This window comes from Miniopterus schreibersii, assembly GCF_964146895.1.
Source record: "Miniopterus schreibersii genome assembly, chromosome: 5".
Lineage (NCBI taxonomy): Eukaryota > Metazoa > Chordata > Mammalia > Chiroptera > Miniopteridae > Miniopterus > Miniopterus schreibersii.
The window spans coordinates 38,849,848-38,877,468 of record NC_138106.1 but is presented as its reverse complement, the minus strand read 5'-3'; the positions used below and the strand labels follow the sequence as shown (position 1 = coordinate 38,877,468).

General features: G+C 43.1%; 1 protein-coding gene across 4 annotated transcripts in view; it reads right to left on the bottom strand.

The window, feature by feature from the left end:
• Positions 1 to 27,621, bottom strand: part of LPP (LIM domain containing preferred translocation partner in lipoma) — a 617,231-nt gene that overhangs the window by 556,492 nt on the left and 33,118 nt on the right. For 3 of the 4 annotated variants that reach the window (XM_081138106.1, XM_081138104.1, XM_081138105.1), the window contains exon 2: positions 14,168 to 14,292. The gene's annotated coding sequence lies outside the window, so the exon portion shown is untranslated. Of the gene's footprint in view, positions 1 to 10,491; positions 10,787 to 14,167; positions 14,293 to 27,621 lie in introns of those variants that run through there. The other variant, XM_081138107.1, reaches the window with a different exon arrangement.

Sequence of the window (27,621 nt, the reverse complement as noted above, 5' to 3'; positions counted from 1 at the left end):
AGCAATGAGTTTCCTGAGAGCTAGTGGTTTTTAAGAACATTAGAATTCTCAAAGCCATTCCACTGAAATAAGAGAAAGGCACAATTTAAAACTTGATGAGGAATGGGCTATTAGTAGTCAGCAGTGGACCTGTGGACAGAGCAATCATACAGATAACAAAAGACAGCCCCCGCCCTCCCCCCCCCAAGGCCCAGGAAACCTAAGCTTCTCCTTGCAGAAGGAGATACAAATCAGAAGAGTTTCTGTTTTTCTTTTTAAAGGTTTTTTGTTGACTTTTAGAGAGAGAGAAAAGGAGAAGGAAAGAGAAATATTGATGTGAGAATGAAACATCAATTGTCCGCCTCCTGCACACACCCTACAGGGGATCAAGCCGGAAACCCAGGCATGTGCCCTGACCAGGAATCTAACTGGCAACCTTTTGGTGCGTGGGACAACGCTCAACCAACTGAGCCACCTGCAAAAGCCACAAGGAATGTCTGACTTCCCAGATTATTCTAAACTTCCCAGATTTCTAAACTTTGCTGAAAGGCAAGGCTCTCCACATTGGCCCTGGGGCAATCTCTCACACACCTGCCAGCTTCCTTCTATGCACAAACGAAAGTGGCCTCCCTTTTCCATAGCCGACTTCTCTTTTAATAATTTTTTTCTTCTTTTCCATAAAGAGAACAAGCAGCTTTACTAAAGAACGGCTGTGAAATGATTGAAGTTCCCATGCAAACAAACCATTAACAGAGTTCAAATGCAATTTAAATTACCAGTTGTTAAAGTGCTCCTCAATTTTGTGGTAAGTTTCCAAGGAGAATTATATGCTATATACTATTTAATTGGTTGTTTTCTATTTTTTAACATCCATTTATCCCCCCACCACCCTTATATTTCAGAAGTGTCTATAAAAGCTTCCCTTTAAAAAATTATACATTGTTGAATAGATTAAATCTAAAGATTGAAAAGTATCAGAGAAACAGCTGCAGAATTATGCAGCTCAGCAAAATTGATGGTTTTGACACCATAAAACACACAGAATTTTAAAATCTTAGAAGTCATCTCATAGTGCCATCATTTTTTACAGATGAAGACACTGAAGACCCCCGATGAGAAAAGGGAGGATTGGCTCAAAGTCCTCCCACTGGTCAGTGGTGGAATCAAGATGAGAGCCATAGCTCCTAACTCCTAGCCCTTCCCACCACCACATGGTTGGAGGAGATGATGGGAAATAGTCAATGAATTTTCCACTGATAATGTTTTAAAAGAAAATCCTTTTTAAATACACTCCTGACCTCAAAAGCAGAGATGAGCAAAGGCAAATATCTCCCCAAAAGGGAGAAAAGGAAGTAAAGGCTGATGAATGAGTAGTCAAAGAAGTTCAAAATGAGCAGATTCTTGGCAGGAGAAGTCAAGACAGTCATCTAGATTCACAAATCAAGTGATGAGACATCAAGGCTGCCTACTTGCACTGCTTTATCTAGCCTGGAGTGAGGGCCTGCCCCTGGAGTGAGAGAATAAAAGATCAGCAAAGTAAAGGGAGGTCTTGTCACATCTGTAGATAAAAACCATTTCTAGAGGCCACTGTGAGTACAGATGAAGTTCAAGGCTTGACATTGGACTTGTGTAAGTTATTTACGCTCTCTGAGCTCAAGCTTCCCTGTCTACAAAACAGAGCTAATACCACCTACCCATCAGGGAGTATATAACCGTGTCCGGAATTCTGTATCCAGCATGCACAGCACAGAGCCATCATGTCTGTGTCAGAACCTTGACTGTTATGGTTTCTGTAATGTCTCAAAGAATATGGTTCTGTAGTTCTAATTATATGAACTATAGCTGAGTCTTATAAGCCATGTATGTTCCCTAAGTCTGTTAGATGCTATATGTCTTCTGATCATAAATTTATTTATTTTGTCACTCAAGAAAATAAAACAAAGCAAAACAAGTACATGAAAACTTCAACATCCAAGCATTTTCCTTCAAAAGCAGACTTTTTGGAACTGCTATTTAAAAATGGCCTTCAAATCCAGTTTATGAACCAAATACCAATTTAATGTCCAAAACAATCATTTAGCCTGTCCATCAACCCTATGAGAAAGATTTCTCAATTATCCATTGAGGAAACTGAGGGTCAGGGAGGTTAGGCAAGGTTTCAGGACTAGGAAATGGGAAAGCCAAGAATTTAACCCTTGGTCTTCGGAGGCCAGGAAACGGTAAAGCCAGGACTTAAACTTTGGTCTTCTAAATAAAGCTCCATGGCACAAGTTTTATTACTTAGCACTTAACAACCATGCTATGGACAGCTATTCTGCTAGAGGCAGAAATATGCCTAAAAAAACTCTTCTGTTATTTTCACATTTCAAGGAGCTTTGGGATAAAAAATAAAGGCTGAACTTTCAAACTAAAAAAAAAAGTTCACATTAGAAGCAGATAGATCCTTCCTGAATTCTACCTTCCTGTTGTAAGTGAAATAAGCTCAGAGCCCTGACACTAAGAGGACATGTGCTGGGTACATGGGAAGCATACCTGAGAAAGGTTAGCAATGAGCTGATAGCAGGCCAATTCAAAGAAAGAATTCAAATGGCTGGGCTCACTACCAAACAAGTACCAATAACCCCAGGATGAGCTTCTGAACATCCCTCAGATGCAACTGTTAGTTAACAGAATGTCATGGGCCCCACATTCAGAGGTACACAAAACACACTTGCTAGCACCTCCTGTCCTTAGTAAGGCACGGTGCACGGACCTAGCAGGTGCAGGTACTTAGTTAGGTATGCCTTGAGCTCTCAAAGCGCTGAGAACCTCGTTGGAGATGCTCAAACACACAAAACAGAAAGAAAAGTGTGCAAAGCACAAGTACATGCAATGTAGTTTTGAGGGCCTGGGAGAGCTCTGCAGATGACTTCTAAACTGAGCCTGAACACCCAGGAGGATTTCCACGTATGAGGGGGAGGAAGTAGGCCCAGGGAACACAATGTGCTAAGGCCTTGAGGAAGATGAGTTCAGGGTGTTCTCGGGGAAAGTGACTAATCTGGCGAGGCCAGGGGCAGAGCATGTGGAGGGACGCGGTGGGACATGAGGATGGAAAGGAATGCTGCGGCCAGAACGTGGAGGACCTGTGAGAAATGACTCGAGAAAAGTCAAATGGCAGCACTGTCCTTTTAAGAACTGGATTGCCTTGCCATGGTCAGCACTCCCCATAGCAATGATGGGAGTGTATAAAGGAGAGCTTCCTCTACAAGGCCTCACCCACAGAGAAGTGAGAAGAGTAGGTGGCTCTCAGTTATCCCAAACCTGCAACTCAACTCCATGGACCCTTTCCTCTAGCCTGGAAGCCTCACCCTGGGAAGACCCAGGAAAGAAGGTATCATGTTCCAAGCAGGAGTTCCACTCCACCTTCAGGGAAATGCTAGCACTGCCCAACCTGGAAAATCAGAACAGGCGGAACACAGGCTCTAGCATCTTTCTTGTCAGTAAAGAAAGTCCAGCAAGTGCTGTGTGTGCCCAAAGCTCAGTAATTCAGCTCCCAGCCAGGCCTGGCACCGTGTGAATGGAACCTTCCACTAGTAATGAGCCTTCGCCGATGTCACCAGTTATGTTGTATGGAATAGCTTCCCTTAAAGGAGACTTTGCAACAGGTCCCGTATGTCAAAGACACAGGCAAGATGTGATCCCCTTCCTGCCCTTCAGGAGCTCCAAGTCTGGAAGGAGATAAGATATTAGCATAGTAGGAGATGGCAAGTGCCTCAGAAGAAGAACATATAACAATACAAATCCTCATTACAACCCTATGAGCTGGTGTGATTATTTATACCCATTTGACAGATGAGGATACGTGGGCTCAATCAGGTTAACTACTCTGACAAATCACACAGCTAGAAAGTATCGCAGCCGATATTTGAACACAGATCCTATGCTCATAAGCACCGTAGAGCTTCTCTGTTGCCTCACAGCCCATTCTGAAGTGAGCTAGCAGAAGAGAGAACAAAGAGATTGTTAGATGGTGGGGAGTGTGTATGGTGGGACACAGGTGATGATTAGGGATTACTTCATTCGGAAAATGGCATATATGCAGAAGTTTATAGGAGCATCAGGAGGTCTATAGATGAAATGGGAGAAGTTCTCTCAGGCTAAAGGAACAGCATGAGCTAAACCATGATGGTGAGAAAATGCAGGGCACTGTGAGGAACGGCTGGGCATGTGGCTTGCTTAGGGATGAATGAGTAGGAACATCAAGGCAGTTCACAGTAGGTACACATTGCCATCTGACTATGATGGGCCCCGGGTTCCAGGGGCAGGAGTTTTTATTTAATGCCAAAAGTACTAGGAAAATGTTATAAATGACAAAATAAATAAACTTATAGTCAGGGACATACAGCTAAATATACTAAGAAAATAATAAATGTTTCAAAGCAGAACTATGGCATGGTTTCAGCTTTACTTGGGAATCTAGGCTCCAGCGATAAGGTCATGCATTAACCTTTCAGAACCTGGGCCAAAATCCAGAACAGTAGGCCTTCAGGTCTTTTCAGGTCAAAGTAGAGAGGGACACTGTTTCCAGGCAATGACTTTGGGGGTTAGGACTTCTATACCTATTTCATAGATGCTGATCTTCTTGAGAAGAGTCCCTGTAGCTCATTAAAGGAATTCCAGGCCCTGGCTGGATGGAGCATAAGTACCCCTAGTTGGTGAACAGAGCATAGAGAACAGGATGGGAGTCACAGAATCAAAAGACTTGCCCTTGATTCTTGGAATCTCCACAAATTAACTATTCAATCCTTAGCAAGTCCTTTCTTTTAACAAAGGCACAGTCTCCTCATTTGTAAAACAGAAATGATCATATTTGCATAGCTATGTTCTTGCCAGAATTAACAATTTACTCATGAGATCAAATATAAAAATATGTGTCTCTACATGTAGGCTGGTACGTTTAGAATAGGTGCTCCCCCTGAAAGCCACTCTGTTGATAGGGGTAGTAGAAAAACAACCTGATCCTTCTGGTTTAGTATCTAAGTGTGGAGTTGTCAACAATTTTCCCCCTGTTGAAAATTGAGCTGTATTCCCCAAGCAAGTCATTACATCTTTTTGTGCCAAACTGTTTTCGTCTTTTAAATGACCCAGCAATCCCACTTTGGGCGATATACAACAGGGAATAATCCAAAAGGAAAAAAGAAGGCGATTTGTTCGAAGATGTTATTCATAGTGCTATTTCTAGCTCTTTATATATCCCTCTATCAAGCACTTATCTCACTGTGCTGTAATTATCCATTCCCCTTCCAAAAGCCTCCAAATTATCTTTGAATCAATCCCCGGCACCTAGCACAATGCCTGGCATACAGTAAGAACTCAATAAATGTTTGTTGACTAAATGAATGAAAGAAAATTTTTAACGAAATTCGAATGAGCAAAAAACAAAAGACTGTTTTTAAGAGATGAAATTAAAGAATCTTTAAAACACACACACACACACACACACACACACACACACACACAAAACCTGGTATCTATAGACTGCAAACTATTTGAAGAGGAGTGTGTGAAGAAGCCTCAGGAGTGAATCTCAGACTATTTAATTTATGATCTCTGAGCATCTCAAGGCTGAGGCTGAAATGTAGTACAAGATCACCACGAACACCCAGGGACATGAGGTCCCATGTGAGCTCACTCTGGCCTCGTGGCCAGAGCACAGAGCTCTATCAGGAACCTTGGATTCTCACTACCTTACATTGACTAAATCACGTAACTTCTCTGAGACCAGTTTATATCCACTGAAAGGTGGAGCATTACTGGAAAGCCCAGCACATTAAAAGGAATTACAGGGAGCAGGCAAGGGACAGCACAAGTGTAAATTCACGTGTAAATGAAAGAGGGCTGGGAGGTGCTCTTGAACCATGGTGGGGCTTTGAAGCCCCAGCTCTTCTGGGATCTCACTAAGCCTTCCAGACCCATCTTACAGGTTGGTTGGTTGGTCAAAGGCTCCTCACCATGGGGTTCAGTGAAGGCAGGAATCTCTACAAGAACAGATGACACATCAAGGAAAAACACTAAGTTAAATATGGCCCATAAAGTCAACATCACTCTGAATGTTCTGTATTCTTGGTGGGAAAGAATGCTTTATACAAATACCCAGAGAGAGCAAAGGAAGCGGCCTGTTCTGCAGGGCTTATTTTGGGGCATTCCAGCAGCTCTCAGCCAGGAAGTGAGAGGCAGGAAGCCACTGCCCTCCATTCATTGGCCAGAAGCTCAAGGTTAGAAACCAAAGCGAGGAGCACACAGACTCCTTAGTCCGGATCAGCTGCAAGTCTGTGCACCCTCCGCCGTACATGTTTTCACTTCTGTCAGGGTCTCCCAGAGTCCTGCCCATTGACCTTGACACCTCTCTGAAGGATACCACACTTGACATCCTGTAGACAGTCCCTCCTAAACATGTCATGAACCAATTCCCTTCTCTCTGGCCCCACTTCTACCACCCTAATCAAAACAACCGCCACCTCCCACCTGAATGATTTCAAGTCTCTTAACATTCTTGCTTCTACTTTTCCCCCTCCTAGTGATCCACTTTTCCCAGCAGCAGCCAGAATGATGCTGGTAAAGCATAACTCAGATGCTTCCCATCACACTTAAACTCAGGTCCCAACCTCTGCTCTCGTTTTCTGACACCTACCAGCCCCTCCCCGCTCTTGTCTCGGGCTTTTCCCCCCGCTGCCCACTCACTCCTCGGCACACTGAGCTCCTTCTAGTCCTCAAACACAAACACATTCTCACTCTGCGGCCCTTGAATTGACCTTGCCCTCTGCTCTTCCTCTGACTTTTACACGACTTGCTCCTTGTCACTCAGATCTCAGCTTCAACAACCACCTCCCAGAGCCCTTCCTCCATTCCCTCAGTCAGAGCACCCCGTGTGAATCCTCCTCTCCTGTTTACGTGATCATTTATTATCTGCCTTGTCCACACAACCCTACTGGAAGCAGGCTCCAAGGGACCATTGTTTCCTGTGTCTTTTTCTTCACTCTAAACCCAGTGCTGGATCAGCGCCCAGAACGGTACAAGGCACATAAGTGGGAATCCAATAAAGATTTAATAAAATTTGAGTACATGCCACGGAATGAAAGAAACCTTACAGACTGTTGAAGGGCAAGTAGCCCAGACCTGTGGCTAAAACCTTCAGCTCAGAGTCAGGCAGGGGCCACTTATGCTTGCACTCAGGAGCTGGAGGAGTTTGCGCAAGTTTTCCCACTTCTATAGGCCTGATTTTTCTCAGGTAAAAGGGGAATAGCAGCACCTGCCTTGTGCGGGCGCTGGGAAAATTGAAACAGATAAAGCATGTAGAGCCCCTAAAGTAGGGCTCAGCATAGAAGAAATGTTCGCTGTCATCACCAACAACCCCATCCTCCAGGTGGGAAAACCAAGACTCAGGAACGAGCAAGCACCATCGCCAGAATTAAACACTGAGTGAGCAGCAGAGCCAGGTCATAAACTCTCATCTTCAGTCTCTGTCCACTGACCAGCTGTCCTTTATACGCAGCAATACCTGATATCATGTCACTGATGTGTATATTTTGCCTTGTTCCAGAAGGGATCTAAAGATGCACATAATACATGAAAAAAAGTCAGGAGGAAGATGGAAAAATAAGGAGACGAAAAGGGACAAGGGTTACAAAAACAGGTGCCGTGAGTTTCACACTGTTACAAGTGGGCTTCATATTTGGCCCTAAGATTCCCAGAAGCCAATACAAAACAGAGGAAAACACCTGTGGGCATTCCTTTAGAACACCTAGTTACTGAAACGCCACAGCAACGTGTGAGGAGGCGCCACTGCCCGATTGAGAACTACACTGGTTTTTCAGACTCCTGTCAGCTAAGATCCAGTCTCTGCTTCCTCCTGCTCACATGCACTCTAGTGTCACACTACTGGGTTCAAATCTCAGCTCCACTACTGACGGCGTAGCTTTGGGCAATTTACTTAATGCCTCAAAGCCTTAGGTTCTTCCTTCATAAAATGGAGGTTTAAAAATGGATAAAAAAATGAGGTATACACATACAAGGGAATAGTATCCATCCTTTAAAAAGAAGGAAATTTTGACACATGCTACAACACGATGAACCGTGAGGACATTATTCTAAGTGAAATAAGCCAGTCACTAAAAGGCCAACACTGTGTGATTTCACTTGTATGAGATACCTAGAGTAGTCCCACCCAGAGAGAGAAGGGAGAATAGTGGTTGTCAGGGGCTGGCAGGAGGAGAGAATGAGGAGTTAAGGTTTAATGGGAACAGTGTCTCAGTTTTGCAAGATGAAAAGCTTTCTGGAGATTAGCTGTACAACATGTGACAGTACTTAACACTACTGAGCTATACACTTAAAATGGTGAAGATGGCACAGCCGGGCATGGCTCAGTAGTTGAGCATCGACCTAGGATCCAGGCAATAAGGGTTCGATTCCCGGTCAGGGCACAAGCCCGGGTTGCAGGCTCAATCCCCAGTCGGGGGCGTGCAGGAGGCAGCTGATCAATGACTCTCTCATCATTGATGTTTCTATCTTTCTCTCTCCCTCTCCTTTCCTCTCTCTGAAATCAATAAAGATATATTTTTAAAAAATAGTGAAGATAGTAAATGTTATATTATGTGTATTTTACCAAAATTAAAAGTAAAACTTAAAAATATAGTATATACTCACTGTAGAGCAACTCTATGGTTTAGGTCAAGTGCTTAGCACCAAGCTTGGCACCAGGAAGCGATCAATTTATATCACTTCTCCTTATTAATAGGAATAGTGTTCACATGGGTACTATCAACTCTAACCTCTTAGTGCCCCTGTCCTTCAGCACCACAGCAGAAAAACATCCCAAGCCTGCAGGCTTCAAAGAAGCAGCCTCCTACCCCTGAGCAGGGCCACCAATCCTCACCCAGCCACAGGCCATGAGGAGAAGACAGGTTGCATACCTGTACCTGGGAGATCTGGTCAAGTCCTGCCTCCCCAGGGCTTCAGAGCAGCTTAGAAAACCACTTCCCGTCTCTTCAACACTGACCAGAACAAACGTAGGTCTCAGAGCACTTTCCCCGCTCTATTAAAATCTGCCACACAACACTACTGGCGTCAAAGTGCTTCCCCCAAACACACCTCCATCATCTTCCCTGCATTGGAGCAGGCTCCCGCCCCCCCCCCATCCCAAGGCTGATCGGAAACTGAACTGACCACAAAGAGTTACTCATTATGGCATCTGTTGGACTGTAGTGGGGCGGTGCCCTCTTGGTCTCCGTCAAATGCTTCCACTACATCAAAGAAGGCTAAAGAAGTGTGTGTGAGTGTGTGTGTTTAAAATCTATTCAGAATCAGAGCTCACCTTTGAAAGGGTGGAATAATACTCCAGAATTCTTGCAGCTTCACGAATAGCGGTAGCGGCTTACATGGAAAGCCCTGCTCAGTTTCTTTCAAGGCCCGTTCACAATTTCCACTGCCACAAATAAAACTGAAATAAAGGGCTCCACTATTTAGTTCTGCCTTTTAGACAAGCTGTCATCCCCTTTCAGGAAAGAAAAAGATATAGGCAGCAAAGCAGATCAGAAGGTAGCAGCTCACATTCAAACAGCATTCACATGATCAAAAGCAGGAAAAGATAAGTAGATACTAAGGAACGGGGAAAAGAAAGTAAAATTTTAAAAAACAAATTCAGGCATCTAAGCCTATGTCACATGATTGAAAGAGGCTTGAACTGGGAGAATGTGGTCCTAATTCTCAATTTCTCACCAATTAGATAAGTAAAGGTGGGCAACTCTGGCATCTCTGAGTCCCAATTTCCTCATCTGCAAAATGGACATGTTCTCTGCCTTTGCCTGAAGGCACAGCTTAAGTGTAGTGGAAGGAAGAATGAACACAGAGTGAGAAAATCCGTGTTCTAATCCCACCTAATTAGCCATGTACCTGCAAGGCAAGTTAGCTGCACTCTCCGGGCCTCCGTTGCCCACTGTCGTGCTGTAAAATGAGACAGATCAACTGAATAATCTCTAAGTGTCCTTCCACCCCTGACAGCCCATCAAAAATACACAAGTGTCCTGAAAACCAGGTATTTTTCCAGACTGTGGATGCTGCTCAAATGCTATATAGGAACATTCTGCATACCCGTAAGTCCAACCATAGCTCTGTTTTTCAAACTAAAACTATCCCTAAAGCATCCCCAAACACACCTCTGGCTTGTTGCTTCAGCCCTAGCAATCAGATAGACAACACTCCCAAATTATCTTTCTACCCAATTCAAGCTAGGCCTCAGGTGGGAGAAAATATCTCTCAAATTTTTCTATACACAAATAAAAATTTTTCTCCGCCTGTTTCTAAATCCCACTGTGAGGAGTACTCCCCTGGGAAAGCAGCTGTCCACACCCCAAATTAAAGCGCCAGTGATCCCAGCAACAAGTCCCATCACCAGGCAAGTGAGCCAGCTGTCGGGGCTATAAACCCAGGGTCTGGGAGCAGAAATGCCATTCGCTCTGGCAATAATGGTGTACTCACGCGACGTCAGGCCCCACAGGCAGCTGGCCCTCCGCTGGCTCTCACTCCCTCTCACACACCCGGAGTCCTATTGCAAGGAGGTGATCCCGAGGCCAGAGGGGAACAGCACTGAGACATTCTCTTCTCAGCTTCCAGAACAAGGGGCAAAGGAATGGAAGGGAGGGATGGGGGTGGAGTGGGGGAGGGGAGCAACTTTGTTTCTGGAAACAAGAATTCAAATCCTGCTTCTCCTAAGCCCTGAGTCACCTCCTTCCCTTCCAATAGATCAGTGTGGTGGGTAAACATTTCCATATATGGGGAAGCAGGCTGGAGGATGTCAGAAAAATCACCCTTCTGTCCTCTGGCACTTAAAGAACATGCCCCACTTAAGACAGAATTCCTTACTCGGAGTAAATGATTAACCCCAAAAGAAGTGAGTCTAAACTGTTCTGCATGCTCCCCCACCCAAAGAAGGAATGGGCTGGCTTGAAAGTCTATAAATTCACCTTAGGAATGGGGTCATCTAGAATGCAACTACATTTATGAAGTCAGTCTATTAATTCAGGGGAAGGGGAGGTATTTGAGGGGATTCACCTGAAGAGGTCACCAAGAATCCAGTCTGCAGTTCATTTAACTGCAGATGAATCCAAAACAATCCCTACTCTTGGACCCCAATCCCTGACTCTCTTGGGCAGAGAATCCTCCTGGGAACTTAGTTTTGCATGAGTTCTTTATAAGAACAGACACCAGGCAGGAAGACTCAGAATAAAACCAGACTTTCAGCCCGGCCAGTTTGGCTCAGCGGTTGAGCATCGACCTAGGATCCAGGAGACTGCGGTTGGATTCCCAGTCAGGGCACAGGCCCGGTTTCAGGCTTGATTCCCAGCAGGGGGCGTGCAGGAGGCAGCCGATCAATGACTCTCTCATCATTGATGTTTCTCTCTCTCTCTGTCTCCCTTCCTCTCTCTGAAATCAATTATATATATATATATATATATATATATATATATATATATATACACACACACATATACATATATATATTTTATATTTTTTTAAATTTATTTTAAAAAACAAACAAAAACACAGACTTGCAAGAGAAAACTGTGGGTGGGGGGAATAGGAGAGGAGAACGTCCAATTTAATTGGTAAGATTAATTCCAATCTGAAGCTCCTGAGTAGTGTTTAATGACTAAATTGGACCAGTGAAGTCAGTCAGGAATGAATGTTGTATAAAATAACTCCAGAGTAATTTCGAGGAGGAGAAAGGAGAGATAAGATGCTGGGGGAAATGGCGATATGGGTAAAGAGGGGTCTGTTCATGACACATTTATTTTGATTACTTGTTTTTGCAGGGATGCCACAAGTACCTGAAAAATTGCAAACATTTTTATTTATTTCATGAACACAAACATAAGTGATTAAATGAGATAAAGTAAACAGGATCAGAGAACCTTCCACCACATGCCAGAACCAGAACTCAGTACAGAATTCTCACCACGGCAGTACTCTCTGGAGGTACCAGATGCAGGCCTAAACAGGGTAAAGAGGTGGCCCTCACTTGTTACTCAGAAAACTAGACCAGCCATCAGACCTAGTGGTTCCATAGAAAGATTGTCATCCTGTCAGGAGCCCAAAGGCCCTTCCAATATTGCAACAGAAACATTTTAGCAGATGAAAGAGATATTCCATGAAAAATAGCTGCCCATGGATGGCCTGGGAATTCTGAAAGCCAAGAACCAAGGAGGAAGCTACAGGCATAGGTCTGAAGACCAGAATGATAGAGTCTCTACACTCCATTTTGCAATTAGCATTTAGAGATCAGCTTCCACATCCACAAAGGGTCCCTTCATTCCTTAATGCATGTGTGCCTCTCTTGCTCTTGACCACTGAGAACCACTGGATCTGGGATCTCACGAGGAGAAGAGACCATAAAGGCCATTGGCCGATGTCCCCCTCCCCCCATTAATGAATCCCTCCATGGTATCCCTGAGGTCTCCAGTGAGGTGAAGATCATCTCCTGCAGCTGCAAATTCTGTCTTTCCAATAGAAAGTTCTTCCTTATATGGAAACAAATCTGGCTCCCTATGAAGCTATCCAAGATCTCATCCTTCAGTTACTCTGGCTGTTTCCTGACCATATCACCATATCACACCGCTAGCTCTTAATGCATTTGGTTGCCAACTTGAAATTCAGCCTTTTGGGGTTTTCCAGTCAGTGTTACTGCTAAGTAACCTGTTCTGCATATATTCCACTGGCCTTATGGATTCATAAGATGTACTCTATTAAATTCCAGTCATTGAGAAACGAGAGAAGCTAGGCCTTCCAGACCAATTCCTCATCTACCTCTTCCCCATCCCCATGCCACATTCCCATCCTTCGTGGACAAAGCTCAGGATCCCATTCCCAACTCCCCCCTCCTGCTCTCTGGTTCTGACAGAACTAAAACTGTCTCCAAGATACAAGACAGTTTCAAGGATCATGAAAAGAGAGAGCTCTGTAGAGAAAAGAGGGCCTTCCCAACACAAGTGCTCTCAGTGGCCTGCAGGCAGGACAGCAATCCACCAATAACTGGGCTAAGAGCTCGTGATCCCTGACAACTCCAGCATTATTTTAGACCCTGGTGTCTTTACAAAAAGGGGGGAGGAGGAAGTGTTCTTTTCTGCTACAGTTCTGATGCACTATTTGGATTTAAGGTACACATAGCAATGATGTCTCACATTAGAAACATGCTTTACGGGTTAGTAAATGTTTTCCCAGATAGTCTCATTTAATCCCTCTGGCAATTACCCCTCAAGGAAGTCTTCTACCCAATTTAGTTATAGGGAAACTGTGGCTTAGAAAGGTTAAGTATATTCCCAAGGTCACAGCGAGAATAAGTAGCAAAAAGAACACTGGTTTAGAGACTGCTCAAGATTCCAGGCACAATTTTGCTAGCTGTATGATCGCTAAACATTGGTTTAACTTTTGTAAATCTTGGTTTCTACACCTGAAAACTAGAGATTAAAAGCCCTCTGTCTACCTCTCAGAGCAGCTGAGAATAAAATGAGATAATACGAGTGAAAGTACTCTGGAAATTGGGGGAGACGGTACAAAGGTGTAAGGGATCATTGTGTGATTATTTGTAAATGACTGTGCATTCCATTACAAACTCAAAAAGCAGTGAGGTCATTCTCAAGATGAAGAAACATTAAAGCTCTGAGAATTAAAGGGTAATAATCTGATGTTCAACAGGGTTATGTGTATATACTACTCACTCTTGCAGTTGAAGGTCAGCAGAGACTGTCAAATTTCCAACTGCCAAGTCACATAAGCCTACAGGAACGCTCAAGACAAACTCTCCCTTTTCAGCTACAAGCAAATGCTAAGCCAAAAGGAGGTAATAGAGATGGACTTTCAGAAGACCCCCGAGATTCTTAGTTCCGGAAACGTGACCTGCAATGTTTTCCTTGGCGAAGCTGTTAGAAACACAGGCTCCAGTCTCTCTGCAATACACCCGTGGAGCAACAAGCATGCAGTGAGGAGCTACTCACCAGAGAGCACTGGGGAAGCTCCCTAGCATGAATTGTCAAGGGCACAGAATAGTTCAAGTTACAGATACCAAAAAGATAGCGACTCCAACCCATGAAAAACCTCCCAGCCACTCCGTAAGATCTGAGACAAAATCTTAAGGCAGCAAAAAGGCCCATTTACATACCAGAGGTCCTGCAGCAGGTCACCTGGGAGCCAGAGGACACCCAAGAAGCTCTGAGGGTGCAGGGACTGGCCTGGCTTCCTTCAGTCCTCTCCCAGCACACTAGTCATCAGTATTCTCTTCAATTTCTGCAAAGATCCAAGTCATCAATCAATATCATTATGGAAGGACCAGATTTTCCCCAGAAATCCATCCCCAAAGCAGATGAAAACACAGCTCAGTTTTATTATCTGTTTTCTGTGCTTTACACTGGAGAAAAGCACTACCTAAATTTGTGACATAGGTTCGAGCATTAGTGAGAGATGTGGACAGTCAGGTTGAAACAGAGATAACTTAGAAAGGTAAACGGGAGCCCATACCGTAATTGTTATAAGCCAACATGATTAGAGTCTTTTTCCTTTTTTTTTTTTTTTTGATTGTTGATACTTTTAGAATCTATTTCTAAAAGTAGAGTGTTTTATTTGAGACGCAAAGCTCTAATTACACCATTGATCAGTATAAAATATAGTCTCTTTGGCTCTTCACTGCCAAACACTAATAACAATAATAACTAGAATTTAATGAGTGTTTACTCTGTGGTGAGCATTGTACTAAGCAAGTTGCATACATCGAGCATGCCATTTAATCTCATCAACAACTAAGTGAGCTGGCCAGTTTCATTCCCACATTACAGAGGAGGAAAGGAAGACTTAAAGGAAAAGTAAACTGTGCTGATCCCAGAGATAGTAAACGGAAAGGCCAGGATTAACTAACTCACAGGGCAAGCAACCCCTTACAGTTCTTTCCAATCTCTAACCTTTCCCATTGCCCAGCCTCTTTCTATTCCATTTCTTTCAGATGAAATCATACTCACGTAACTATCACACATGATGATCATATATAACAAACATAACTATCTCCAAAAATATTTGACAAAAGTCCTCATTTGTTTCTGTCTCCTCACCAGGCCCCTGACGTCAAGAACCTTGCCTGTGTTTTGGGCACTGTGTACACAGTGAACACTCAATATTCACAGGTATTCAGTTAGACAATGTGCTTGAAGGTTGGGCCAGGAAACTAATCTCAGTGAGGTTCCCAAGGTCCAAAGGGGAGACATAGGTCAAGATATAGGTCAAGTATCGTGTACATGGGGCAGCCTGAAGCTTCTGGCCAAGGCTTCTCAGAGGCTGCCTGACCCTTGAACCTGCAGCCAGGTACTCTAGAGGCCTCTGACTGAGGTAGACAGAAAGCACCCCTCCTTGAAAAGGGGAAAATTTTCCAGGACCCTTCACAACTGTGACTTTTACCAAGCCACTTTGTCTCTCAGACTTAGTAAAAAGACAAACTAAGCTAGCACAGTGGGTTTCAAACTTTTCTTTCCCTAATAACAGAGCTTTTCCTTTCAAGTAAAAGCTTTGCAGATGCTCAGCTTACAAAGTAAATAACAGCAGAATTGCTCAGGATGGGCTCCAGAACTCCCTTCCCTCCTAGTCTCTGAACTGCACAAGAAATAATGTGCAATGGCCCTCAGGAAAGCGCTCAGGGCTTCCAGGACGGGCCCCAACCCTGTTTCTGGCCACCTCTCCCATTATATTGCTACATGCAGTCTCTAGCTCCAGGCAAGAGTACACCCTCAACTCCTCCCTACTCCAAGATTTGACCTTGCTTCCCCCCCAGGGTTGTGCCTCCACATAGGAGCGCAAAATCTCACTGTACAGTGGGGAGGAGGATGCCTCGGGAGGGCTCTGTAACTGGGGTGTAGCCGGCAGTGTCTTCAGTGCCCCATCCTTTTTCTAAAGAGGGCCTCAACAATTACTGCTCCATAAAAATGAACATCAGGATAAAAAGAAATACTTCTGTATTTCTTTGTAGTCAACAAAGCTTTCAATGCCCCACCTTTTTAATGTTTAGTGCGACATATGGCCATGATGCCCATTCTACAGATGAGAAACCTGAGGGAGTGTAATATAGTAAGATGCTGAGCCAGTAGCCAAGTGCAGGCCTTTGGCTCTAACACCTGTGTACACGACACTTTCCCTCAGCAGCAAAGTGCCCTGGAAACCCTGTCAAAGAAGGTGCCAGCCTCAAGGCCAGCTCACTGCATGACCCTGGGCAAGTTGCTATCCTTCTCTGAGACACACAATGAGGGCTCTGGGGCCATCCCACAAACCTACACACCCCTTTTTCTCTCATCCTGAAAGATTTCAGAAATGAAAGCTTAGAGAGGAACTACAAGGTAATGATTACATATGTGTTTGGTCAGTTCCACCCTGAGCTTTCCTTCCCACCCTCCAAAGCCCATCCTGTAAGAAGGAAGAGGCACTAACCCAAATGCCAAAAAGCCGCCACGACTCTACAGGACGACACGGGGACACCACGTGTTAGCATCACCATGCAGATCAGCAAGCCACTCGCCAAGAACAACTGCAGTCATGGTCAGAGTGCATGAACTTTGTCAGCAAATTGCAGGTTTGATTGGCAATTTTTAATAAGCTTAAGGTGCAAGGGCATTAATGTGGACGGCACAGTATGCACCTGATATGCTTTGTGGCCTGTGGGCTCCAAGAGGGAGGGCAATGAAAGAAATGCTCTTTTCTTCAAGATCCTTAAGACAGTAGCATCTCTTTGTAGTGTGGGCAACTAGAACTGCTGTCTGACCACAGAACTCTCGTTTGGATGTGGAGACATCTGCAGAGGAGGCTGCTGAGCCCTCTCCTGGTATTCTCCTCAAGTCTAAATGTTGACTGCCAGGTTATCCCAGGACCACAGGGTCCAGCTCTGGCAAAACTCAGGTACCAACTATTCCAATTCCTGTAAACTTGTCTGGAACATTCATTCATTCAGAAAGCACCCAAAGTTCACTGATGCCCGGCAAGAAGATAAGGCTGAGTTTGTGCTTTCAAGGACTCTGCACTACTATCTTAAAGTGGCTTCCCAGTGGCAAGAGAATAAGTCCAGGTGCTTAATCCCAATATCTCAAGTTCCTGAAAAACACAGTCAATCTTCCAGTCCCACTATAAACTCCCTCCCACTGCCACTCAGCACACATTCTTTGCTTATACAGGGCTAAACGTTTAACTCCCTTATTCCTGTACTTGACCTACTTTCCTTCACCACCCTGAGATCCCATATAGACATCCTATACATCCTTCAAGGCCATTGGTAGTTCTCAACAGGAACAAGATTGTTCTTTGAAGAAAGGCAATAATTTCTGCAGTGTTTCATGGATTACAGGACATCTAGGGTCACTGGCCTTGAGTACTGTATGGCAATGGTGGTCCAGCCTCCAGCATTGAGACAAGAAAAAACACTCCACCACATTTGCAAATGCCCCTTAAAGAGATGTTACTGCTTCCAAAGGAGAATCACCTGACCACTGTCACTCAACAGGGAACCTCCCTTGTTTCTCAGTCCGATCACAATACTCTTCCTTCTTGGAATTTGCTTAGCCTGCTGTCTAGGACACTGATTATGACCTTCCCTGTACTGTTCTTACTAATAACTTGACCTATTCCCTCTCTAGTGAGGGCTCCCAGTGGACGAACTCATGACCGACCTCTGCCCAGAGTGCCAAATCTAGCCCAGTGTCAGGCTCATAGTAAGTGTTTAATAAACATTTGTGAACAAATTATATAAACAGGACAAATGTCCAGGGCATGACTCCCCAGAGGAGATGAAACTGAACTAAAAAAACTACCAGTCAGCCACTGCTGTCAAAAGAAAAAAAAGCTAATTCAGAAACTGAACTTGGACAAATGGCTGCTTTTTCGCAATACTGAGTACATTAAGGTTATATGTTTTATGTAAATAAAAAATATTAAATAGAATATCATACTTAATTATATTACAGTATTATAATTAATTGTACATATTAAGTCTTTTGGAATAATAACCCCTGGATGTTTTAAAATGAATTTGTTGGTGGCAGACACCCTCTCTACTGGCTCAATCAGAGCACTTTCCCCACTCTAAAGTGCCCTCCTGCACTACAGAAGCAGTCTGCTAAAAACTACATCTCCCACACTCCCTGAAAGCTAGTAAATCAGGTTCCAGCTGGGAGGTAGAACATGGAGCTAAATCACTCTGCAGCTATTTCTACTGGCAGGCAACACTGGAACCCTAAGAGTCAAGACGCCTTTCCACTGGGCAATGCAATGTCCGACCACCAACTCTGAGGATGGTGAGAAAAGTCTGACAGGCCTCTGCAGTGGCTTCCTAATGCTACCTTCTTTATCCTTGGATTTGGCTATGGAATAAATTCTTCAACTCAGTAGTTCCAGATGTAGCCTCCTGGCTCCCACAGCTTGGCTCCATCCTTCCCAACAATTCTGTTAGCGTCTTTTCCCCTGAATCAATGCCTTTCCACTTAAATTGTGTGAAACATTGCACTGAAGACTGATAGATGCAAGAAGGAAAATGCAAACCAATAGATCGATTAAATCATCATCCATTCCTCTACCGCTTGATTTCCTCAAGTAAGACCTATGTCTCTCTATACCTAAGACCCTCCCTTTACCCCTGAAAGGGAAATATCTCACTTCACATAAGTGGACATAAGTGGCAGGTATCGTAAGCTGATCAGAACTACACAAACTAGCTTGTGGTCAACATAAACTCTAATTCATATAACAGGAAGCATGGTCATAGCACAAATACTAGCTCTTTCTTGAGAATTTGTGGCCTGACCTCTTTCTTTTTCAGATTTTCCCCCAAATACTTCAGAACCTCAAAGGCATGCAAGCTCCACACCCAGCCCATCTGCTCTGTGCAGACCCACAGAGTCAACCTCCAGAAATGTCTGTTCCTGTCTTTATTTCCTTGTTTGTAAAACAGGGTTAGCAATAGTACCTTCTTCGTAGATTTGTTTAAAAGATTAGATGAATCACCATAAATAAAGCTGCCACAGCAGTGACTGGCACAGAGTGACTGCTTGCTAAGTGTCACCTAGTTTGTAAACCAAGAAGCAATCTTAGGGCACAGTATATGTCCTGTTTTACAAATGAGGAAACTGAGACTCAGAGAGTTTATGTAACTTGTTCAAGGTCAGCCAGCTACTAAGCAAGGGGTGGAGGCAGGATCCAAATCCAGCTCCGTGGCCTTCCTTACACAAAATCCGAAACTCTCTGCTCTTCAGCATCCTGCCTGCTGATATGCACACCTAATGGAAAAATGTATTAAACTGGAGGAGAAAACAGCCCAGACATAACGGGGCTGTGCCTTGGGAGCTCTCTGGGCATCACAGGATGATAAGGCCAATGTCATAAGCCCTGCCCTTCAGCACAGTCAGCTCCTGTGGGTAAAATTAGCTCAGCTCTGCTCCAGTGCCGCCTGGAGCCCCGAGGCAAAACTCACCCTGGGCACAGCATAACCTCACCTGACCCTCAGCCCCAGGAAGGGTCCCTCGTGAACCTCATTAGGACCTGAGATGACTCATTTTGCTCTTTCCTGTCTCTGGCTGCTGAGGTCACCTCTCTGCTATCAAGAAAGGGAGCTCCAAAGGAGAAGTAAAGATGAAAATGCGAGCAATCACTCTGCATTCCTTTCCTCCAGGACCATTCATGTGGAAGGATGGGGTGTCCGATGCCACACCAGCTGTGTATGGGGGAAGCAGGCTCTGCTGAGCTAGATAACCCAGCTCACGACCAAAGACAGACACTAGCCCTGATGGACTCCCAAGATTTCCCTCAGTTTACTCTGCGGATGATGGTACTGACCAGGGCAAGGCCCTATGTTATACGGTGTGCCCAGTAGAACGCAGCACACTGATGATGACCACCGGGCTCTCCGCCGCACCCTCCCAACCCGACGTCACCAGATTTGAAGGGGAGCTCAATGTCATTTCTCCTGGGGCTGTCCCTGCTCCCACCCAGACCTAGCTAGAATTTCCATCACAAATTCCAAAATGCATTCTCTCTACCCCTTATTATTTGGAATGTATTTGTCCAACAACTATCTCTTGCCCACCTATTTTGAACTTGAGGATACAGAAATGAAAGGAATGACCAGTGCTCTCAGGGAATGGACCCAACTTCAGTAAATAGCTGAAAATGGGGGAGGGAGGAAATCAGGAGTCAGAGGTGCGTTCCAAGCAGAGGTGATATCAGAGAAAAGTCTTGAAAGGAACGCGAGAGCTACCCTAATAAGGTGGGGAGAGGGGCAATGTTTTGATAAGAGAACAGTATGTCACAGAAGCTCAGAGACTCCCATGTTTACTCCCGGGAGCACAGGCTCTGTCTCAGAGATGAGCGAGGTGAAGATGGAAAGAGACAAGGCCAAATTACCAAGAGCCTTCTGGTTTATGCAAAGGAATGGACTTTAACTTGGGTGAGGGAATCCTTCAAGAATTTTAAAAACAGAGATATGGCAAGAATGGATTTTCATTTTTGGAAAATCACTCTGCAAGAACAGAGAATGGAATGGAGACAGGTGAGATAGAAAATAAAGGCCAGGTGGGAACTGTTGAAACACTGCAGGAGAGAGATGCCGAGGGTCTGAACTTAGGTAGGTCAGCGAAGGTGGAGGGGGGCAAGTAGGTAGGAGTAGTTACCGTGGTTGACTCACTAAGATCCAAGAACGATCAGGCAGAAAGGTGAGGGTAAGGAAGGCTTTCGGAATGAGTCCCAGTTTCCAGGTTTGGTGGCTGAGTACAGAGTAGATGGTGCTATCATTTGCCAAAGTGGCAATGCTGAAAGACAGGCTGAGTCTAAAGTACTTATGAATTTTAATTGGTGTGTCCAAAAAGCACTTACCTACATGGATCTGGAGCTCAGGAGAACCCACCCTCACCCCCAGGAGTCATGAGAACAGAAACAACAAAGAGGGTTGCAGACAAAGCTCTGCAATATTGACATGTATGGAGCCTGAGGCGGGATAAGAGCCATGAAGGAACCTTGAGGACAGGCCAGAGAGGCAGGAGAAGAATAGAGGAAGCAAGAGTGGTCAACAGTGACAACATCACAGAGGCCAGATCAGAGCAGTACCCGAAATAAGTGAATTCGGTCCCCACAGAGCTGGGTGAGAGCAGCTCCCATCAGACTGAAATGGGCTAAGAAACCAAAAGGTGAGGAAGTAGACAAGTGAAAAGGCAGAAAAGGAAAGAAGAGAGACATGGTGGTTGTCAGAGAGGGCATATGGGTGCATATCTTACTTCCCCTGCCAGACTATACGCTCCAGAGCAGTGCTGTCCAAGGGAAATATAAGTCAAGCCACAAATGTCATGTGTTGTTTTCTAGCAGCCACAAAAAAAAAAAAAAAGAAACAAGAGAAATTAATTTTAATAATATTTTTCATTTAACCCAATACATCCAAAATATTACCATTTCATAAGTAATGAACATAAAATTTATCAGTAAGATAGTTTACATTATTTTTTGTACTGAGCCTTTGAAATTGGATGAGAAGTTCACCCTTACAATATCGATTCGAACTGGCTACATTTTACATCCTCAACAGCCACATGTCATTCTGATTTAACTTGGATGAATCAGGGCTCAGCATGAAGCTGGCACACTGTATATTTTTTTAATATGATGAAATGAATGGATAGGTGATGGATGAGTGGATAGAAAGACGGATTTGTCTTCCACTGAGAAAATTAGTGAACTCTCCATGGCTTCTTTCCTTATATCAACTACACTTTAAATTTCCAGTCTTGGGTCATATTGTCACTGGAGCCTTGGTATAGCTCAGCAATTTTCAACCCTTTTTATCCCATGGCACACAAAAACAAATTACTAAAGTTCTGTAGCACACCAAAAAATATATTGTATCTTTTGCAGATCTGACAAAAAAATAGGTATAATTCTGATTCATTCACACTGGACAGCTACTGTTATGTTGGTTGTTGTCATTTTATTTGACAATCTAAGGGGAAAGAATCAGTGCCCCTGACTAAATATTCAGGTATTTCATGTTTGAAAAATTCTTGCAGCACATCAGTGTGCCACTGCACACAAATTGAAAATCGCTGATATAGCTTAATATAAATAGCATAACTTCCACTCCTTCTAAACTTATCTTCCTTCAAAAAAATCACAAACAACTTTGTCAGTCTCTCTGATTTTCTTAGAACAAAATGAGCCTGTCAAACACCAGTCAAAAGACCTACCCCTCACCTGGATCTCAATCAGGCCTGTAACTTCTCTGAGCCTCTGCTTTCCCTACCATAGAAATTGAACTCCAACTCTACGTATCTCATAGACTCATTGTAAAACTCACAATAGTGAAAACACAAAAGTATTATATAGAAGTCACGTAGCACTCAAAAGTTTCCCTATGTCATAAATATATACCATACAAGCTTATAGTCCTTTAAACTTTAATCATGTCTACATGCACTCATACATAAACAAAACTCTGTGTGGCAACATTAACAATAGTACAGTATTTTAATTTCCAATATCACTATCCTTCCCTTTGCCCTTCAAAAACCACAGAAGAGCACGGCTGGTGTTGCTCAGTGGTTGAGCATTGACCCAGGAACCAAGAGATCGCTGGTTCGATTCCCGGTCAGGGCACATGCTTGGGTTGCAGGCTCGATCCCCAGTAGGGGGCATGCAGGAGGCAGCCGATCCATGGTGTTTCTCTCTCATTGATGTTTCTATCTTTCTATCCCTTCCCCTTGCTCTCTATCTCAAAAAACAATAAGAACATATTTAGAAACACACACACACACACACACACACACACACACACACACACACACGGGAGATACGGTCACTGATTTTCCTGGGGAAAACAACTAGGTTCTCCTTGAGTCAATACACTCCAAGGCTTACAGAACTCGATTAAGCTCGCCTACAAAGTACAGACTAAAAAGTGCTGGCAGGACATGAGCCAGCCTGGGAGATGGTATGATTGAGGGCTCAATCCCCTTTCTACAGATGGAACACAGAAAATGTACTGGACAGACATCACTTAAAATTTGACAGTTAAAATCTTCTCTACTCCACACAATTCCCAAGAGGTGAATGGTAGTGACTATTTAGTTTCATTCTGCTTTTTGAACATGATACACAGAAATATTTGGGGGATTAGAAAGGTGTGAAGCTGAAATGAGGATTTCCTAGGGGCATAATGACCAACTGGAGAGAAAAAAATTAAGGTGATCCATTTGTTTCTTTTGCTGATCAGAGTCACTATCAACAGAGCTCATTTTTAAAAGCCTCTTTCAAAACTAGAGCTAACATACCAAGAATGAGGGCCACTTACAGACCCCAGAGATAAAGGAGCTCATGTGACCATCTGGACCCTAATTTTGCAAGGAAAAAAAAAAGAGAACAAGAAGAGTTTGTGGATGCCCAGAAACTGGGGGCAAGGGGGCCTTGCCCACGGGGACACTACATGAGTGATGCAGCAGACCCTTAAATTCTGTTGGTCAGAATCCAAATCTTTGGTTGTTTTTTATGTGAGCCAAATTAAACCCAAATTTAAAAGTACCCATCAACTGACCCAACCAGATGAAACTAGTGATACACAGGTCTGCAGACTACAACACCAGGAAAAATTCAAAAATAGATCAACTCAGCTGCAAATTTTCTTCACTCCAAACTCTGTTCTACCAGCAAAAGATAGCTTATTGCTCCACTTGGTATTTCTCAGCCACATATTTTCTGCAGCCAGTGAAGTTCTTGTGCAAAGCAGGGATCACGACTAGTCTCCACCAGACCACGCACGTGAACGGCCACACACAGCCGAAGTCAGAGTGTGCCCTCACGGGCCAGATCTTGAAGGAAAGCCAGAATGTTTCCTCAAAGCACACAAAAGGCAGTAAGTAAATATAAGTCGTTATCCCTTAAAAGCTAAACAAAGCTGTAAAAAAAACAAAAAAACAACAAACAAAAAAACTACTTGTATTTTTATAACCTATTAAGGCTTTAAAAACAGCTGCAAATCAAAATGACTCACTCCCTCTTCCCTCTTCATCCAGTGAAGGAGGAAGGACAGCGTTTACTTTCCTCGATATTAATGATGGGGAGGTGACTACTCCAAGTAACACAGTTGGTTCACATCATGGTCAGGGCTGGATTCTAACCTCAAGAATCACACTCCAGAGCTCTTTGGTGTCCTCGAGTCGGCTCATCTCATTTATGCACCAACTTACGGACTAGGATGTAAAAACACAGCATGTCACTTTGTCACTCGCTATTTCCCAATGCTGTTGTCTTCTCCAGAGGAGCACTTTCCACCCTCTGAGAGTATGGATTTGTTTACTTTGTTCCCTGTCTGGCTTCATAGACTGCAAGCAATACGAGGTCATGGCTTTGCGTGTCTCCTTCACCACTACACCCCCAGCACCCAGAACGCAGCACATGTACTTGACTGTGAAAAGAAAAGGGGATTTAGAGTCAGACCTAACATTGTCTCCCCGCATCCTTCATTACCAGCAGTCTAATCATGGACAAATAACTAAACCTCTCCAAGCCTCAACATCTTCATCCTTAAAATCCAAATAATAACATCTACTTCTCAGTGTGTTGGGGAGGAATTAAAAAATAATATTCCCCAGTAGTCCATACAAAATAAGCTGTCAAAAATGCCTACTTCTTTCTTTTTCTACCAGTCCCCAGCTGCCTTCACCAGCCACCCACCCACAAATGCCTTCTTCTCCTGTCAATCACCCCCTCCTTGCCTGCAGCATTTGGGACCACAAATATGCCCTTCTCCACCTCTGAGTGTCAACCCCTCCCACAGACCCCTTCTGAGACAGGTGTCTGCAACTGGAACCCAGGCAGAACTCCCAGCTGAAGCCAACCACATTTTCATGTCTGCCAAGTTTTGACCTACTTCCCAGATAGAACAAAGCAGGGGATGCAGGTAGTAATTCAGCAAGGTCTTATTTTCTTGTGTGTGTTTTTTTCAAGTCATCTGAAACATGAGACATAACCCAAAATCATGAACTCACAGAGCTCAGAGCTGAACGGTCTACAAAACCCAAACCAACAAACCCAACTCTTTGTGTTCTAGAGATTGGCAATATCTTAGCCAAAAACAAACTCCAGAATTCCCTAAAGATCAAAAACAACAGCCTGGCTCCTATTATATCCTAAGAAAGGGCCTGGCTTGCCTATCACTTTCCCTCATCTCAGAAATGACTCCTTATGTCTCAGAGCTTAAGTCCTTTCTGATTCCATTTCAGGCAAATGTGTTCTCTCCAGTATTAAATATTCTGCATCATTCTATATTACGGAAAATTTCTGTAATTTCCAGTTCAATGAAGTACAGTTTACACATCTAGAAATAAAATTGCAAATATTTTACATTATAAGAGAGAGAATAAGAACAGAACAATGGACTAGAAGCAAAGAGATATGGAGTCTAGACTTAGTTCTGCCACTAACTACTAACATGATCTTGAATGAGTCTTTCTCGCCTCCAGGTCCCCTTTTTCTCACAGCGAAAAAATAGGGCTTTTGGATCAGAGCCTCTCCAAATTGTAATATGTTGTGTCTATATATCTCATCATCACCTTCAATGTAATATTATCACTCACTATCCAAAATAATTACACTGGGACTCATTAAGCTCCTAATTTTCCCATAGTGCAACTGGGTACATATCCTTTAGCCTGTGATCAGTGTTCATCAATGAATTACAATAAAGCTTTTCAGAGACAAGGGTCCCATTAGTGTAATTATGTCACACAGACTTTTTAAATACCACAGAGTAAATGTTGCCAAACTGATGAAGTATTATAGTAATGCAATGTTGTAGGGTGACAACTGGACAGTGTTTTCATTACATCAAAATTTAGGTTTCCCGTGATGGTGGATTTCTTCACAGTAGTCTTTGTTCTAATAATCCTGCCATCTCTCAAATCTCTGCCTTATAAACTATGTGTAGAAGCAGCTGAGATCTTACAGGATATTCTTCATGGGAGTACCTCTTTGGTTATTTTAGAATAATACTGATTTTTCCAACAGTCCCTGAGAGACAATTCCAGTGAATAAGGGAGGTGATCCAGTTTGAAGTGATCATGTCAAAAATAATCGGCTGAAAAAATTATTACACAAAGTTTCGGGGTGATAAAGGGCATTGTGAACATAAGTCACAGAGCCTCAGCTGACCCCAGAGGCTCACTTAAAGCGAGTGATACTCAGTGGATTTCTAGACAGTACCAGGTTTGCAGTAATTCACACTATCACTTACTAAAGCAGCCAAGAAAACTCAAGATGCAGATTCACAAGTGGTACTTCTCTCCTGTTTCCTACTGCTCCTTTGCCCCCTCAAAAAAGAAAAATTAATAAAAAATGCCAGGTGATCCAAGCACAGTCATTGGAATAGGTCCTCAAAGAAGATAACACAGGTTTCCCAGATTTCTTCCCTTACCAAGCACTCATAAAATAAATAAAAAAGACCTTATGCATTAAAATGTTCATAACAGTATGGTTTATAAGAGCAGATAATTGATAAGAATCCATATTCAAAACCATGTAAATGGCTGAATTTTAAAAATAATTTTTCACACAATGGAATATGAGAGTGACCATTAAAAATATGAGAATTATAAAATAATCTGGAAATGTTTATGAATATTTGATGGAGAAAAAAGAGCAAACAAAACTGCCTAGCAAGAATACGTATAAAAAAACATTGGTGGACAATGTCTTAACAATATACCTTCTTTTGAATAATAATGATAACAAACAGCTAACAGCATGACTTAGGACTCTTCTGTGACAGTCCGGAAATATCTGAAGCCATAGTGATATAGTGGCTTAAATAGAAGAAGGCAATCAGAAACTCCAGAAAAAAAAAACAAAAGACTGAATGAGAAAGCATAAGCCAAATTTAAAACCAATCCAAAATAAAAATTTGATTGAACTTCAAGAAGAAACATAGAATAAATTACAAGCAGGCAAAGGAACAGTTAGAAAAACAGAAGATATGAATATTGTAGAAAATACTTGATTTTCTTCTCCCAACCAAAAAAAAAAAAAAAAAAAGCCTTAAACTCTAAAATATATATAACTATATATATATATATTATATGTATATATATACACACACACATACATAGCTGTGCACTGCATATATATGAATAAATATATATGCAAGACATTCATTACAGAACTAAAACAAACAAAACCTTTGATAACTTTGAACAATTAGAGAAGGATTAAAATGATCTGTTAGATTTTGATGCAAAGGGAAAGTTCAGTCCCCTGTAAGTGGCTTAAAAGTGGTGACCTTAGAGCCCTAGAAAGGAAATGAAACCACAACACATGACTTAGCCCAGTATTGAGCAATATTTGCCTAGAAATCATAAGGTAAATGTTGCTTGTTTTCAGCCTTTAAAATCAACCCACAGACACAGCAGAAGACTCAGTTATGGTTCCAAAATTTTATACAACTGCACATATACATGTATCCATTGTAAACACTGGAGATGCAAAAGGTAACATAAAACATAACTGACAAATTATAAGAGAGGAAAGGTAGAGAAAAACCCAACATCTTCCTCTCACAAAAAGGTGAGT